Source organism: Otolemur garnettii, unplaced genomic scaffold (genome assembly GCF_000181295.1).
Source record: "Otolemur garnettii isolate 467f Iridium unplaced genomic scaffold, OtoGar3 scaffold00146, whole genome shotgun sequence".
Taxonomy (NCBI): domain Eukaryota; kingdom Metazoa; phylum Chordata; class Mammalia; order Primates; family Galagidae; genus Otolemur; species Otolemur garnettii.
In genome coordinates, this window is record NW_003852541.1 from 2,415,744 (window position 1) to 2,428,209 (window position 12,466).

Sequence of the window (12,466 nt, forward strand, 5' to 3'; positions counted from 1 at the left end):
CTAAATAGGGGTGCTGCTACCTGGTTTCTGCAATGGCCGCTGAACTTGGTCCCCCAAAAGGCAGCCTCTCCCTGGAACCCTGGTCTTCCAGCTCCAGTACAGGGCCTGGCACATGGCAGGTGCTCCGTAATGGCTCACTAAATAAGCAAACAGAAGGGGGGGGCTCAGAGTCTCCTCCCCTGCAGTCTCAGCCATGAGTCCCTGCAAAGGAGGGGGCTGCACCAGAAAGTAATGAGCACCCCATCACTGGAGGCATGCAAGAGGACCTGAATAGACATTTGATGGGGACTTTGTAAGAACAGCGGGGACACACAAATCAGCACAAATTTTGGCTTCTTAAAACTGCCCCTCTTGGCTCAAAAATGTCAACAATATTATGCTGTGCTGGGTGCTCCAAGTTCACAGGAATGCTGAAAGCTGAGCAGGAGATTCTGGAACATTGCGGACAGCAACCACCCGTCTCCCTGTGCACCTTCTCACCGTGCTCTAAATGAAAGCTATTCATTAGGGCGACAGGTTTACCGCTTTGCAGCGGGAACTGCTGGGGGGGGTTTGCCCCTGAGAAGGAGGAATCATGTTTGAGTAGCGAGCACACTTGCAGGGGGTGGCATTTTGGTGGCTGTGGCTGTGAGAAGAGCTTTATTCCAGATTTTTCCTTTTCATGTCAGCAGAGCAGGAGAAATGACTCCAGTGATCTTCAACTCTGTGGCTTTAAGGCACTGCCAAGACACGGGGTTTGAAATTGTGTCCATTGTTCAGAGTTTCATGCCTATCCCTGGTTGCTCAGTATTTGCAGGCCAACTGGCTGGGGTGGAGGTGATACAGGACAAGTGGCATCCCAGCCAGCTGGTGGAGCTGGGAGGTGCTGACCTGCTGCCTCCACCTTGGCGATGGTGCAGTGGCAGGGAGCAGAGGAACCAGTGGGCTGGAGGGTAGGCAGGGGGGCCCTGCAGGAGGTTCCAGTAGCCAAAGAGGCCAGACAACTGCTGGGGAGACACCAGCACCTTAGGCTGAACAGGGAACCTCCCATTTTCTAGGCCTGGTCAATTTCATGTAAGTTTCCTAGGCCTAGAAATAAAAGGCATTGTAGCCATTCATTCCTGTCCCAGACCATTGTCCCAGACATGCTAAATGTAACTGCCAAGCCCCACTAAATGTAACTACCAAGGGCCCCACTCAACTATATATACCCCTAGACAAAGAGCCTAGAGACAGACAGACAGACAGAGATAGAGAAAGCTTTCCTCTCCCGACTTGGGTTTTCTCTTCCTCCTGGGAGCTTTGGTGTTTTTGTGTTCTTTTCTGTAAATAAATCCTGTCTTACCACTGACCTGTGGTCCACAAATTTATTCTTCAAATCACTGAGACCAAGAACCTACTGAAGACAAAATTCTGTTATCAGAGTGGTGTCATGTTAAGGTGGTATGAGGGGTCTTAGGTTGGGGACAGTGGGATGTCTAGTAGGCGTTTGACCAGGAGCCTCCAGCAGCTTCAGCCAGAGCCCAGCAAGACCTTGGTCCAGTGGGAGAGAAAAGCTAGCATGGGAGTCCATCAGGGCCTGGGTCCAGACCCAGGAAGGGCTGCTCAAGAGAGGCAGGTCTAGGAGAAGTCCAGGGTGGCCCTGGGCAGAGGACACTGCTACCACCAGGGAGCCAGACAATGTGGCCTTGAGAAAGAACTTTGTGTAAGCAAAGTGGGTTTGCAGATAGAGAGGCAGGCTGGCCATTACATGAGAAGGAACTCAGTACCCCCAGGTACAGACACTGTCTCTCAAGGGCTGCAATGCCAGAGGAGCAGGAAGAGAGTGCCTTGCAGGGTGAGGGCATCTGGAGGCAACTAGCAGTGTAAGCCCAGAGGCAGGGGGCCTTAGGGAAGAGGTGGGCAAAGCAGCCTCCCAGAGCTGCCTTATACTGGCGTGCCCCTGGCCGCAGGACCTGACCTCTCTGTGCAGACCCATCTTCCTGCCCTCTGGCCAGCCACATGGCCACATGGGCTTCACTCCACTTTTGGCCTCTAAGCTGCATGTGGGATCTGATCAGGGACCCCTCTTCCTGGCCTGCTAAGCTGGGAAGTCCACCTCTTCGGGGGACTCTGATGAGCAGGTGGACAGAGGAAAGGAGACAGACTGTGACACCAGATGTGACACTTTGGGCCCCAGTTTTTCCAGCCAGCAGCCAGAAAAGCACTGTTTCATCTTGCCATGTTCTTAAGATTCCCCCCTCCAGCTATTTCCTCCCTCAGGCCGGAACTCACTTAGAGGCCTGCAGCAGACATCCCTGGTTATGGCTTCCACCAAGACCTGTTTTCTAGCTAGACAGTCATTTGCTCACTGTTGCACCCAGTTCTGGCCCAGAGTGGGCCCAGAAGAAGGAACCTCACATAGGTCCTGTGGTACTGCCCACTCAGAGGAGGGCACTGCATCGCCCCTCCCTGCTGTCCCCTGGGGGCCAGCTGGGACCTATGTCCACTGAAGCCACAGAAACCCCGGTAACTGTACCTTGGCTGAGAACCCAACTCAGAGCACAGGTAGCAACTTGCTTCCCTATAGGGTCCCCACCCCGCCATGTCATCATCCCTGAGGAAGCAGGAGGCTTCTGCCGCCTTGTGAGCATGCTGATCCTCTGCAGAGGTCCATACGGTGGGGCCCTAGGGATCTGGTTCAAATCCTGGCTCCAGCCATCACCAACCCTCTGCTCTGAGCCCCTTCACCTTCGATAGCCTCGAGTGGTCTCAAGGAACCTCCAGGAGCTTTGCCGCAGGGCTGCTGGGCATAGTAGGCACTAAAGAAACTCAGTTGTTGACAGGATGCTTTCAGGGAGGTGAAGGACAATGCTGAGGGCATACAGTGGGTAAGGACAGGGCCAAGACTGGAGCCTCAATCCCCAAGGATAGGCCATCCTGTGCTCTTCTTCCAGGCCCCTGGTATGGCACACCACAGGCTGAGTGGGGACCTGGCAGTGGTCCAGCTGGGGTCCCAGGCAGCAACATTGGCCCTCCTTGTCCTGGAGCAGAAACACCCGACCCTCCCACCAGCTCTCCTGGCCTCCGAGCCTCCAGCGTGCTGATGGGAGATAAGAACTGGCTTTGCTGGAACCCCACAGACAGCTGATAGTTTTCCATTGTTACTGCAAACGACAAGCCTCAAAGAGGGCTTGGTCAGGCTGGGAGGGTCCCTCTGCCTCAGCTCTAAGCACCATGGCTAGAGGCACCTCTTCAGAGCTTCCTGGTCTGGGTGTGGGAGCTCTCTGCTCTCTGTAAGCCTTAGTGGCCATTTACTGAATCTGGGAGGATGAGCCTGACCCTAGGTGCTGCACTTCACAGTTTACAATGCACTTCCCCTCCACCTCCAGGACTCCCCCCTCTCACCTGGCAAAGTCCACTGTGACAGCCCCCCTCTCTGCCCCCCACTCCCCTGTGTAGGTGGAGATATTAAATAATGCGGGGAAGGCACAGGGGAGCCACTTTTTCTCAATTTTGCTATGCACCCAAAACTCCCCAAAATGTAAAGTCTATTAAACAAAAAACGTCGAGGGAGTGGGGGCACACGCAGATTTGGAGTCTGGCTCCCTTCTGCTGCACCGTGCCTGTGCGGCCCACCCTCTGAGCCTGTGCACAGAGCAGAGGCCCAGCCTCCGGGCTGCCCAGCAGGACTCCACTCTCAGGACCCACTGCAATTTGTTTATCCATGTACCAGCTGATGAGCTTTGGTAGTCCCAGTATTTTTTAAGTTATAAATAAAGCTGTAATAAACACTGAAAATGAAAACAATAAGAAAAACTGCCCTCAGGTTGCACAGGTGGCAGGCAGGCTGTAAAGTCTGGCCCAACATGGAAGGCATCAGCACTGCACAGCTCCTCGGGGGTCTGCCCTCCTCCCACTGCTTGGCACCCACTCTCTAGGGAGCCAGCACCCAAAACTGGCCTCACCAGGGACAATCGCCTGTTTTTGCACCCCAGGTTGGAAGGATCTCAAAGACACCCCTCCTCACCCAAGGCCATGAGCAATCACAGACCCCACCAGTTTCTTGGCCAGCCAGGGATGTGCGTGCTGGCATGTGCTCAGGCTGCCCTGCCTCTTACCAGCTGGAGTCCCTGAGTTGCTGCCTGAAGCTCCCACACTGCCCACCTGTAGAGACATCAAGCCCTCCCTGCAGGGCTCGTGGGAGGACTGGGACCAGCTACTGGGGAAAGTGATGACCTCCATCAGGGCTGTGCACTCCTGGGGTCTGATAGTGCTCTCTGAGGGCTTCTCAAAACCACCCTGCATGCAGCAGGCACTATTAAAGTTTTGGGGATTACAGCAGGGAAATTAAGGCAGGAGAAAGAAGGAACCTGCCTACATCACATAACTGTGCATGGGGGTGGAGAGGACTGACTCAGGAGGTACCAGAGGCTGAGCTGTATCCTGCCCAAATTTCCATGTTGAATCCCTAACCCCCCAGCACTTCAGAATGTGATTATATGTAGAGACAGGGCCTTTAAAGAAGTAATTAAACTAAAACAAGCTCATTAGGATGGCCCTAATCCAATCTGACTGGTGTTCCTATGAGAAGTGGGATTAGGACAAGCACGCAGAGGGAGGACCACGTGGTGAGATACAGAGAGAGGATGCCATCTACATTCCAAGGATGCCTGGGAGAAACCTGCCCTGCTGACACCGCGATATCACAGCTCGAGTTCCCAGCCGCTGCCTCCACAACTAAGATGGACAGGCCAGAGGCCTGCTCTCCTGCAATCAGCCTTCACCCAGACCCAGCCCTCTGCTCAGGGCAGGCCACCTGGTTTTCAGCACACAGTTTGCAGTGTCATATTTGCTTGTGTGGTTTTGGCTATACCTGTCCCCCACAGCACTACAAATATCATGAAAGCAGGGGGTGTGTCTTATTTTGCTAATTTGGTGCCAGGCGTGTGGTGAGTTCTCCAGATATATATTTTTAAGGAATGATTATAAAGGTGCATTTTTTTTCAGATAATAACATTAATAATTATAGGAGGGCTTTCAACTGTTGTAGGAATTCTCTGGAATTCTGTGTTTTCCTGAGTTCTTTGCTTATGCAGCTGACGTTGAGCAAATGTTACTTGAATTAGTGAAGTGGAAAAATGAATGAATGATTCTTCCTCTCAGGGAGGTAAGCCAAAGAGGCCAAAAGTGACCTCTGACACTTCACAGATCCATGTGGACCATGGGAGACAAAACTTGCTGGGATCAGCTTCAGCTCTGGACTTTCTACTGCCCTTAGAGAAAAACCCAGTGAATACTTGAGTGTGGCTGCCTTCATGGTTGGCAGCATGGCAGGTGTATCCTAGAGGGCCCTGAGCTTCCAATAGCCCCCCCTTGGGGTTTAGTGGTCTGCCATTGCCATCATGAAATTCTTAACAATGACGTCTTTGAAATTGCATCTTGAGAGGAGTCTGAATGGTCAGTGGGCCTCAGCTCACATGCGACCTCCCATCCCATGTCCTGCTCCAAGCACCTGACCCTACACTGAGCCACTGGCTCTCCCTATGCCTGGAGAGGCCCTGGGTATGCACACAGGCAGGCCTGAGATTAGTTGGGTGTCCCATAGCATCGGGGCCAGTGGGGTACAGGTCCCCCTGGCCCTGCTTGCTACTCAGCAGATGACTCAGTGGAGGTCTTGGCCCACTCCTCATTCAGACGCAGAGTATCTGGGCATGGAGGGCACAGACTAGACGTAGGTCATCCATCCTCTACAGGTTGGAGAGAGAGGCCCCTGGGGAGGGAAGATTGCCCTCCCTGCCCCCAGCTGGGGCCCTGCATTATCATTTTACATGTAGCCTGCCCTGACTTTCATCTCCTGCAACCAGTGGGCCTTTGGGCCATGGGCACAGGGCAGATGCTGTGTCCTTAGCCCAGGCCCACAGAGAGGCCTACTTAAAGTGCCCACTCTGCTCCACAGGGATCTTTTACTAAAGTGCCCACTCTCTAGGTGGTAAACGTTCCCAGGGAAGGCACCTGAGCCACTCTTACGCTTGGCAAACCCACTTCCCTCTCTTGGCACTGTGAAGAGTACACAGGAACCTCAGTCGCTGAGCAGCTGGGGGGGACCTGGAAAGAACAAGCTACTCAGCCTGGCTGAGCCTCCCTTGAACCCGAGATATCCAGAATGGGGCAGGGCCAGGTGCCTCCCTGCCGAAGGTCAGGGCAAACACTTGCATGGAGCACCCTTCAGTGGGAAGTGAATGCCAAGGACACTGGGCATAAATCCTCACCGACCACCACAGCCATCAGTGGATACATGCCCCCCAACACTAAGTAATGTTTCATATGCTGGGCCTGACACCTGTGCCTTCTCTGGAATGGTAAAACCAGGGCAATATTCCTGGCTGCTACCACATTTGTCTTGCCTAAAAGTCTTCTGAGGCCAGGTCAGCCTGGGGAATGGACTTTCATGGTGCTGAAGAAACCCTAGTCCTACCCCCTGGAGCTGAGTGGCCAATGGCCAGATGACCAAGGGCTCTCAGTTCAGCATGGCTGGCCCCTGCTCTGGAGACATAGGGGCAGGTGGGGAAACATCCCGAGGCCCTGGCCGAGCTCTGCTGCCCAGAATGGTTAGAACACCAGGGCGTTGAGGGGTGGGGTTGTGTCCAGCTGAGCAGTGGCCGACTAGGCAGCCTGACTTGTGCTCTCAGAGAGACTATGCCTGTCCTCTGAACCCCGTGGCTGTTATTTCTTTGTGGCAGTTTGAGGGATGTCACCTTCTCTCCCCAGACTGTGAGCTCCCTAAGGGCACCCATGTGGTCTCCTCCCTGGCTGCAGGGCCTATGAGTTTTAAATGCTCAAGGAACATTTTCTGTGAAACTGAAGAAAGGCATGGAAATCCCACAGAGGCGGAGCCTCCTGGGAGTCAGTGCTTTGGCAGAGAAGGAGGCCCTTGTCCTCCGCTGACAGGGCCTACTCCACGCCTCCCATTTTGCAGGGGACAGCGAGGCCCTGCGAAGGCAGCAAAGGTACCAGCTCTCAGTGGCAGAGAGGTTTTAGCCTTCTTTCCTCTGCCTGTGTCGTCTTAGGCACGAGGGCTGAGAGTCAGAATGACTGATGGCACTTCAGGCCTCCAAGGAGCAGGCCCCTGAGGGCCCACCCCAGAGGTCAGGTGATCTGGACTCGGCGGGCCCTGAACCTCATCTCTGATGCCCAGATGCCCACATCCATCTCTTACCCCAGGTGACCCCATCTCTGAGGGCTTTCTCAGGTCCCCTGGTCACTGTCTCCTGCCAGTTAGCTGGTGAAGGGTTTGAGCCCTTTTAACAGTCAGGCCAGCTCCTCCCTATAGTCATGGCTGCTTCTGGCATCCAGCTGGCTGTGCGATTCCTGGTGACTTTACTGGGGACAGCATGGGCACATTTAAGGAGAGTAAGCACGCGTGGGGGGTGGCATGGCTGCTAGCTCTAAAAATTTCCTTGGATCTAAGGTTGAAAGTTTACAGAGGGAGATTTCTTCCAGCGAAAATGGAAAACTCCCAAAGTCACGGCATGCTCATCTGCGCAGGACTGCTTCCCGCTTCCTCCCTCCTGAAGCCTACATGGTTCTACTGGGAATGGGTCCTTCACCTCCCTATCGTGCCCTCCTTTCCCTAAATGGAGGAGGTGCACAATGCGGGGTGAGGACCACTGTGCTGCCCTCTGTGGTTTCTCTCATTATTCAGAGGAACCAGCAGGGGGCTGACGGGAGGATGGCCCCAGTGGCTCTGCCTTTGTGATCTTTTTGTTTGTTTGTTTGCAGTTTTTGGCTGGGGCTGGGTTTGAACCCGCCACCTCTGGCATAGCCCCCCCCCCCCCGCCTCCCTGCCTTTGTGTTCTGAGTGGATGGTGGCCCTAGACAATCTTCTCCAAGCCTCATTTTGCCCATCAGTAGAATGGGTTCAGGTGATCTCCAATGCTTTGAGTAAACCAGGGGCACCCTGTTTGTTGGAGCCCCCTACTCCCCTGGCAAAGTAGAGGAAGAGGCCAGGAGCATGACTTGTATGAACACTGCCTATCAGGGGCAGTGCTGGGAATCTGGCTTCCTCAAGCTCCATTTGTGGACTGGAATACGGAGGTGCAGAGAACCCCTTCCTGCTATACCTGCTCTGTGCCATTGTCTAAAGACACTGTCTTGACCTGCCAGAGACACTTGGAAAGCAGAAGGAGCTTTTGACACATTCACATAGATTCTTGTACTGTTTATTAAGTGCCTACTGTGTGCAGGCCTCTATGTGAGGCCTGCGGGAAGGAAACAGGCTGCACTGGAGGAAGGCAACAGCTTGGCCTGAGCTCTTCTTCCTGGCCCTGGGCAGGTCATCCAGGGAACCCCTTGCCTCCATCTCCCTTGGAGATGAGGGCCTGGGTAACCCACCCTGCCTCAACCCTGCACCCCAGAAGTCCAGGACCACTCATCTCCCCAGATGTCCAATGTCCCCAAGGTCAAGTGGCCATCCACCTGGGAGAGCTGGGCGTGGGCCAACAGGAGGTAATGGGCTTAAAGCGGTGCCACACCTGCCTAGGACAGATGCCCAACTGAGCATAGCTTTCTGACCAATGTATTTCATGGTGGTTCTGGGGCTCTCCAGGGTCCTCACTGGCTCTTCACAACAGTGTAGGAGGCAGGAGGGGTGGGAATGAAACACTCAGGGGATCACACGACTCAGTTAGGTTTCAGGTCTTAGTTTGGGGCTCCAGAAGCCGGAGGCCACAGTGGCTGACTATCCCCAGTGACCTTGAGAAACTTGTCCCAGTGCCAGGTGACCAAGGTGTCACCCAAGGCCAATCTCCATCCCATGATCATACCAGGATCCCCAAAGAGGATTTTTTGTAACTGGGCCCTGACACAGATGTCCCTGCACCCAGGCAGCATCTGTCAATGGCCACTCTGCTGCCCTCTCTGGGCACACATTCACCTGTCAACAGTTACTCAGCACCTGCAAGTTACCTGTCTGTGTGTAGCAAAGCCACCCTTGGCTGCAAGGACCCAGATATCACAGAGGACTTCTAGGCCCTGTTGATTATTGAGCAACATCAAAAGTGAGAGAATCACTCTATTGTTTTGCCTCTTGCTTGAATCCTTGCAGAAACAACAACAATCAATTCTGAATAACAGCTTCATTTGAACCAATTAAAAGAGGACTGATTTTGCTTGAAATTCGATTTACAATGGCAGCACACTCTAGGAAACGGGTAACTGAATTATTTTTCACCACAAACATGTTGGCATTTTATATCCTGGGTGGGGTGATCTTTAAAGCTGCCTCATTGTTCTGAATCGTTTCTAAGACGACATAATAAAAACAAAGCCAGGCCTTATTCACATTGTGAAGGGACACGGACACTGTTGTTTTCCACTGAGGTTTAGAGGACAGACTATGTCAAAACAACGAAGCAATTCCAGGGAAGGGTCATTCTGGAGCCCTGTCTGATCCTATTGGTTTCACTTTAATCTAAGCATTGTTTGCAATGGCAAAGTAATAGAGAAGAGCTCAAAGTCAGGAATCTGGATTCCGAAAACTGAAGACGGAGACTTCGGGGAAGTCACTTTCCCTCTCTGAGCCTGTTTTCTCATCTGTAAAATGAGACAAATAGCATTGTAGTTGACAGCTTGTTGAAGGATTCAATGTGATGGGTGAGTAGAAAGAGTAGCTAGTGTCTGGCTCTGAGATAGCATCTCTTCATGTCATTCCCTCTCTGGAGTTCAGTTTTCTCATCTGTAAAATGGGCACATGGATCTCTACCTAGCAATCATGAAAAGTGGGTGCACACAGCACTAGCCCAAAGCCTGAGATACAACAAATGAAGCTGCTGGGATCACAATCATATTTATTTATAATCATTATCTTTTTTGTCATTATTTTTTATGGCTCCTCTCTCAGATCCTCTCTGTGGAGTGGGGAGGAGGCCATTGAACTAGACAACCCCTCAAGTTTCTCCCCAGCTGTCTGCAAGGAGCCCAACTTCACTTCTGAAGGCTGTGCCTTGTTGCTTCTGTTCTTGTAGATGCTGCACAGTTAGGAGCTGATGAAACGGGGGAAAAGCCCGCCCACCAATATCTGAACATACGGCTTCAGCAGCCGGGCCTGCACGTGAAGTGGAAAATCCCCCGCAGCACCAGAGCAGAGTGGGGAGCTGAAGCCTGGCACAGCCGCCAGCTCTCTGGCCTCTTGCTGCTCAGAGTTTATCACCAACAACCTGAGAGGCCATGCTGGGCATCCATTTCAGCTCCTCTTCCCAGCCAGCAGGCACAGTAGGTGGCTCCTGGGTTTGGAGACCCCAGATGGTCACTGGGGGTTTCCACATGAGAGATGATGGGAGGCTCTGCATCCTGGGGGGAGGTCTGTTCTGCCTGGCTGCTGCCTGACCAAGATGAAACATTCATTATTCTTGTGCCCTCACTGGGCCCCCTGCCCTAGGTGGATGGCGTAGTACCTCACCCAGCCTCAGGGACCCGAGGGCAGGAATGGAGGCTCTGAAGGTGTGACCTGGCCAGGTAAACACAGGTGGGAAGGGCATTCCTGGCAGTGGGCAAAGCATTAATTGACAAAGGCATGCAGCATGGCCAAGCCAGAGCACAAAGTGGGATGGGCAGGAGTGGGTCAATCAGGACCTGGGAGCCCCTAGGAGGGTCCGGCTTGTCCTAGATCAAGGAGCCTTATGTCAGGAGGGCTTTGTGACCCCAGAGGCTCATTCTGCACCAGGGTAGGGAGGCCGGAGGCAACACCCATGGGGAACCACAGTCACATGCACTGGCTGGAACGTCCCCCATGATAGTTCTCTGCAGTCTCCCACCTCAGAGCCAGAGCCTGATGGGAGGGCATTCAGGAGAGTGTCACTCAATGAATACTAAATGGCCTGATCTGGTGCAGCTGATGACAGGGGTTGGACCTGAACCACTGTGTTTTGGCCATTGCCTCATGTCTTTATGGACTATGGCATGGATGCTCTTTTGGGGTCCTCTGTAGTCCCAAAAGGCCTCTCCCAAAGGCAGATTCCTCCTTGTTGTGGAGGCCTGTGTGATCAATGGTCTTTCAAGTGGGCCCAGGAGACAATCCCTTGTTCTATAGATTTTCCTATCAACCTTGCATTAGGCAGTAAGAGGGAGTTTGTATCTTGTTTCCCTTTTCTCCATGGCTGCCAGGCAGCTCTGGGCACATTTTATGCTCAGACATAAGAACAGGACACCTTTAATCCAGCTTTCTGGGCCAGTGGTCCTACTCCATCTTGAATTGCAATTCTTTACCATAACCATAATCATCCTATTGTACCCAGGGCTTTTAATGGGAGCAGTGAAAATCCTCTTGGTAGGCAAAAAATACATTTTGGTCCCTAGGGCTGTCTTTTGGCCCAGAGTTTGCAGATGACTCTTGTTTCCCAGGCAGATTTTAGAGGGATGGAGCTGTGCCCTGCTGCAGCTGGGGCCACTGACCTTTTCATATCCCTGGCCTGGCATAGGCAGGAAAGAGCACGCAGCCTATTTACACTTGTAGATCACTCAGGGAATGGACTCAGAGGGTCTGTTGGGGTCCCTCCCACACAGATTGGACACTTTCATGGCCTCAAACCTCCCCTTCTCCTCCCCTCTTATTGCTCCTGATGCTCTCAGCAGTCCTGCTGGTGAAATGGGACACTCGGAAGTAGGCATGTGTGCAGTCAATGGTCGAGGCAGATGCATAGTGGGTTCCCAACCCCTGCATGTGGGGGCCATATGGGCTGATGGGACTTTTGGCAAAGTGCTGGAGCTGTCCAACCAGACTCTAGACAGGCCTGCAGGCACTGTATGTTTTGATCCGACGCTATGCTGGAATATTTGAGCCCTGCCGATGGATGTGATATAAAAATACAGCCGGCTGCCAGCACAGCCAGGAAGGGCGGGTTCCTCGCCAGCAAGTACCACAGCAACACATTTCCCCCGCCTGCAGCCCCCACCCCCAGAGCTGGGGACAGGACCCAAAGATCGGAGCTGCTGTTATAAAGTATGAGTATTTCTGCTGCTCTCAGGAATATTTTCTTTTGAATTCCATATTGAGCTGTAACAGAATATTTGGATTATTCCCCCTTTTCTGTAGAAACTCAGCCAATTAAATTAAAACACATATGTTAATTTAAATATATATATGTCTACATATATTTGGTGGGAACTTCATGCATCAGCAACACGCTTGGGCCAGGTCCAGATGAACCCAGAGAAGGCCGGTGTTGGAGCTGGTGTCCTTTAAGTCCAAGCCTTCCTGCATCTCCTGGTGGTTACTTTATTTTATTTGCCTGAAGTCTCCTGAGAGCTAGAAAGGGAAGCCCTGAGCAGGACACTGGCTGTGTAAAATGCTGCCTGGGGATGCATCTCATGTTATCCATGACGCTCGCTCCCAGGAGATTAACTCCAAGGTACATTGGGAGTGGGAGCAGAGCCCAGATCTGCAGCTAGGCCTTTCTGGGCTCATAGGTTGCTCTGGGACCTCATACCTGGGGCCCTGGCCCACAGTTTC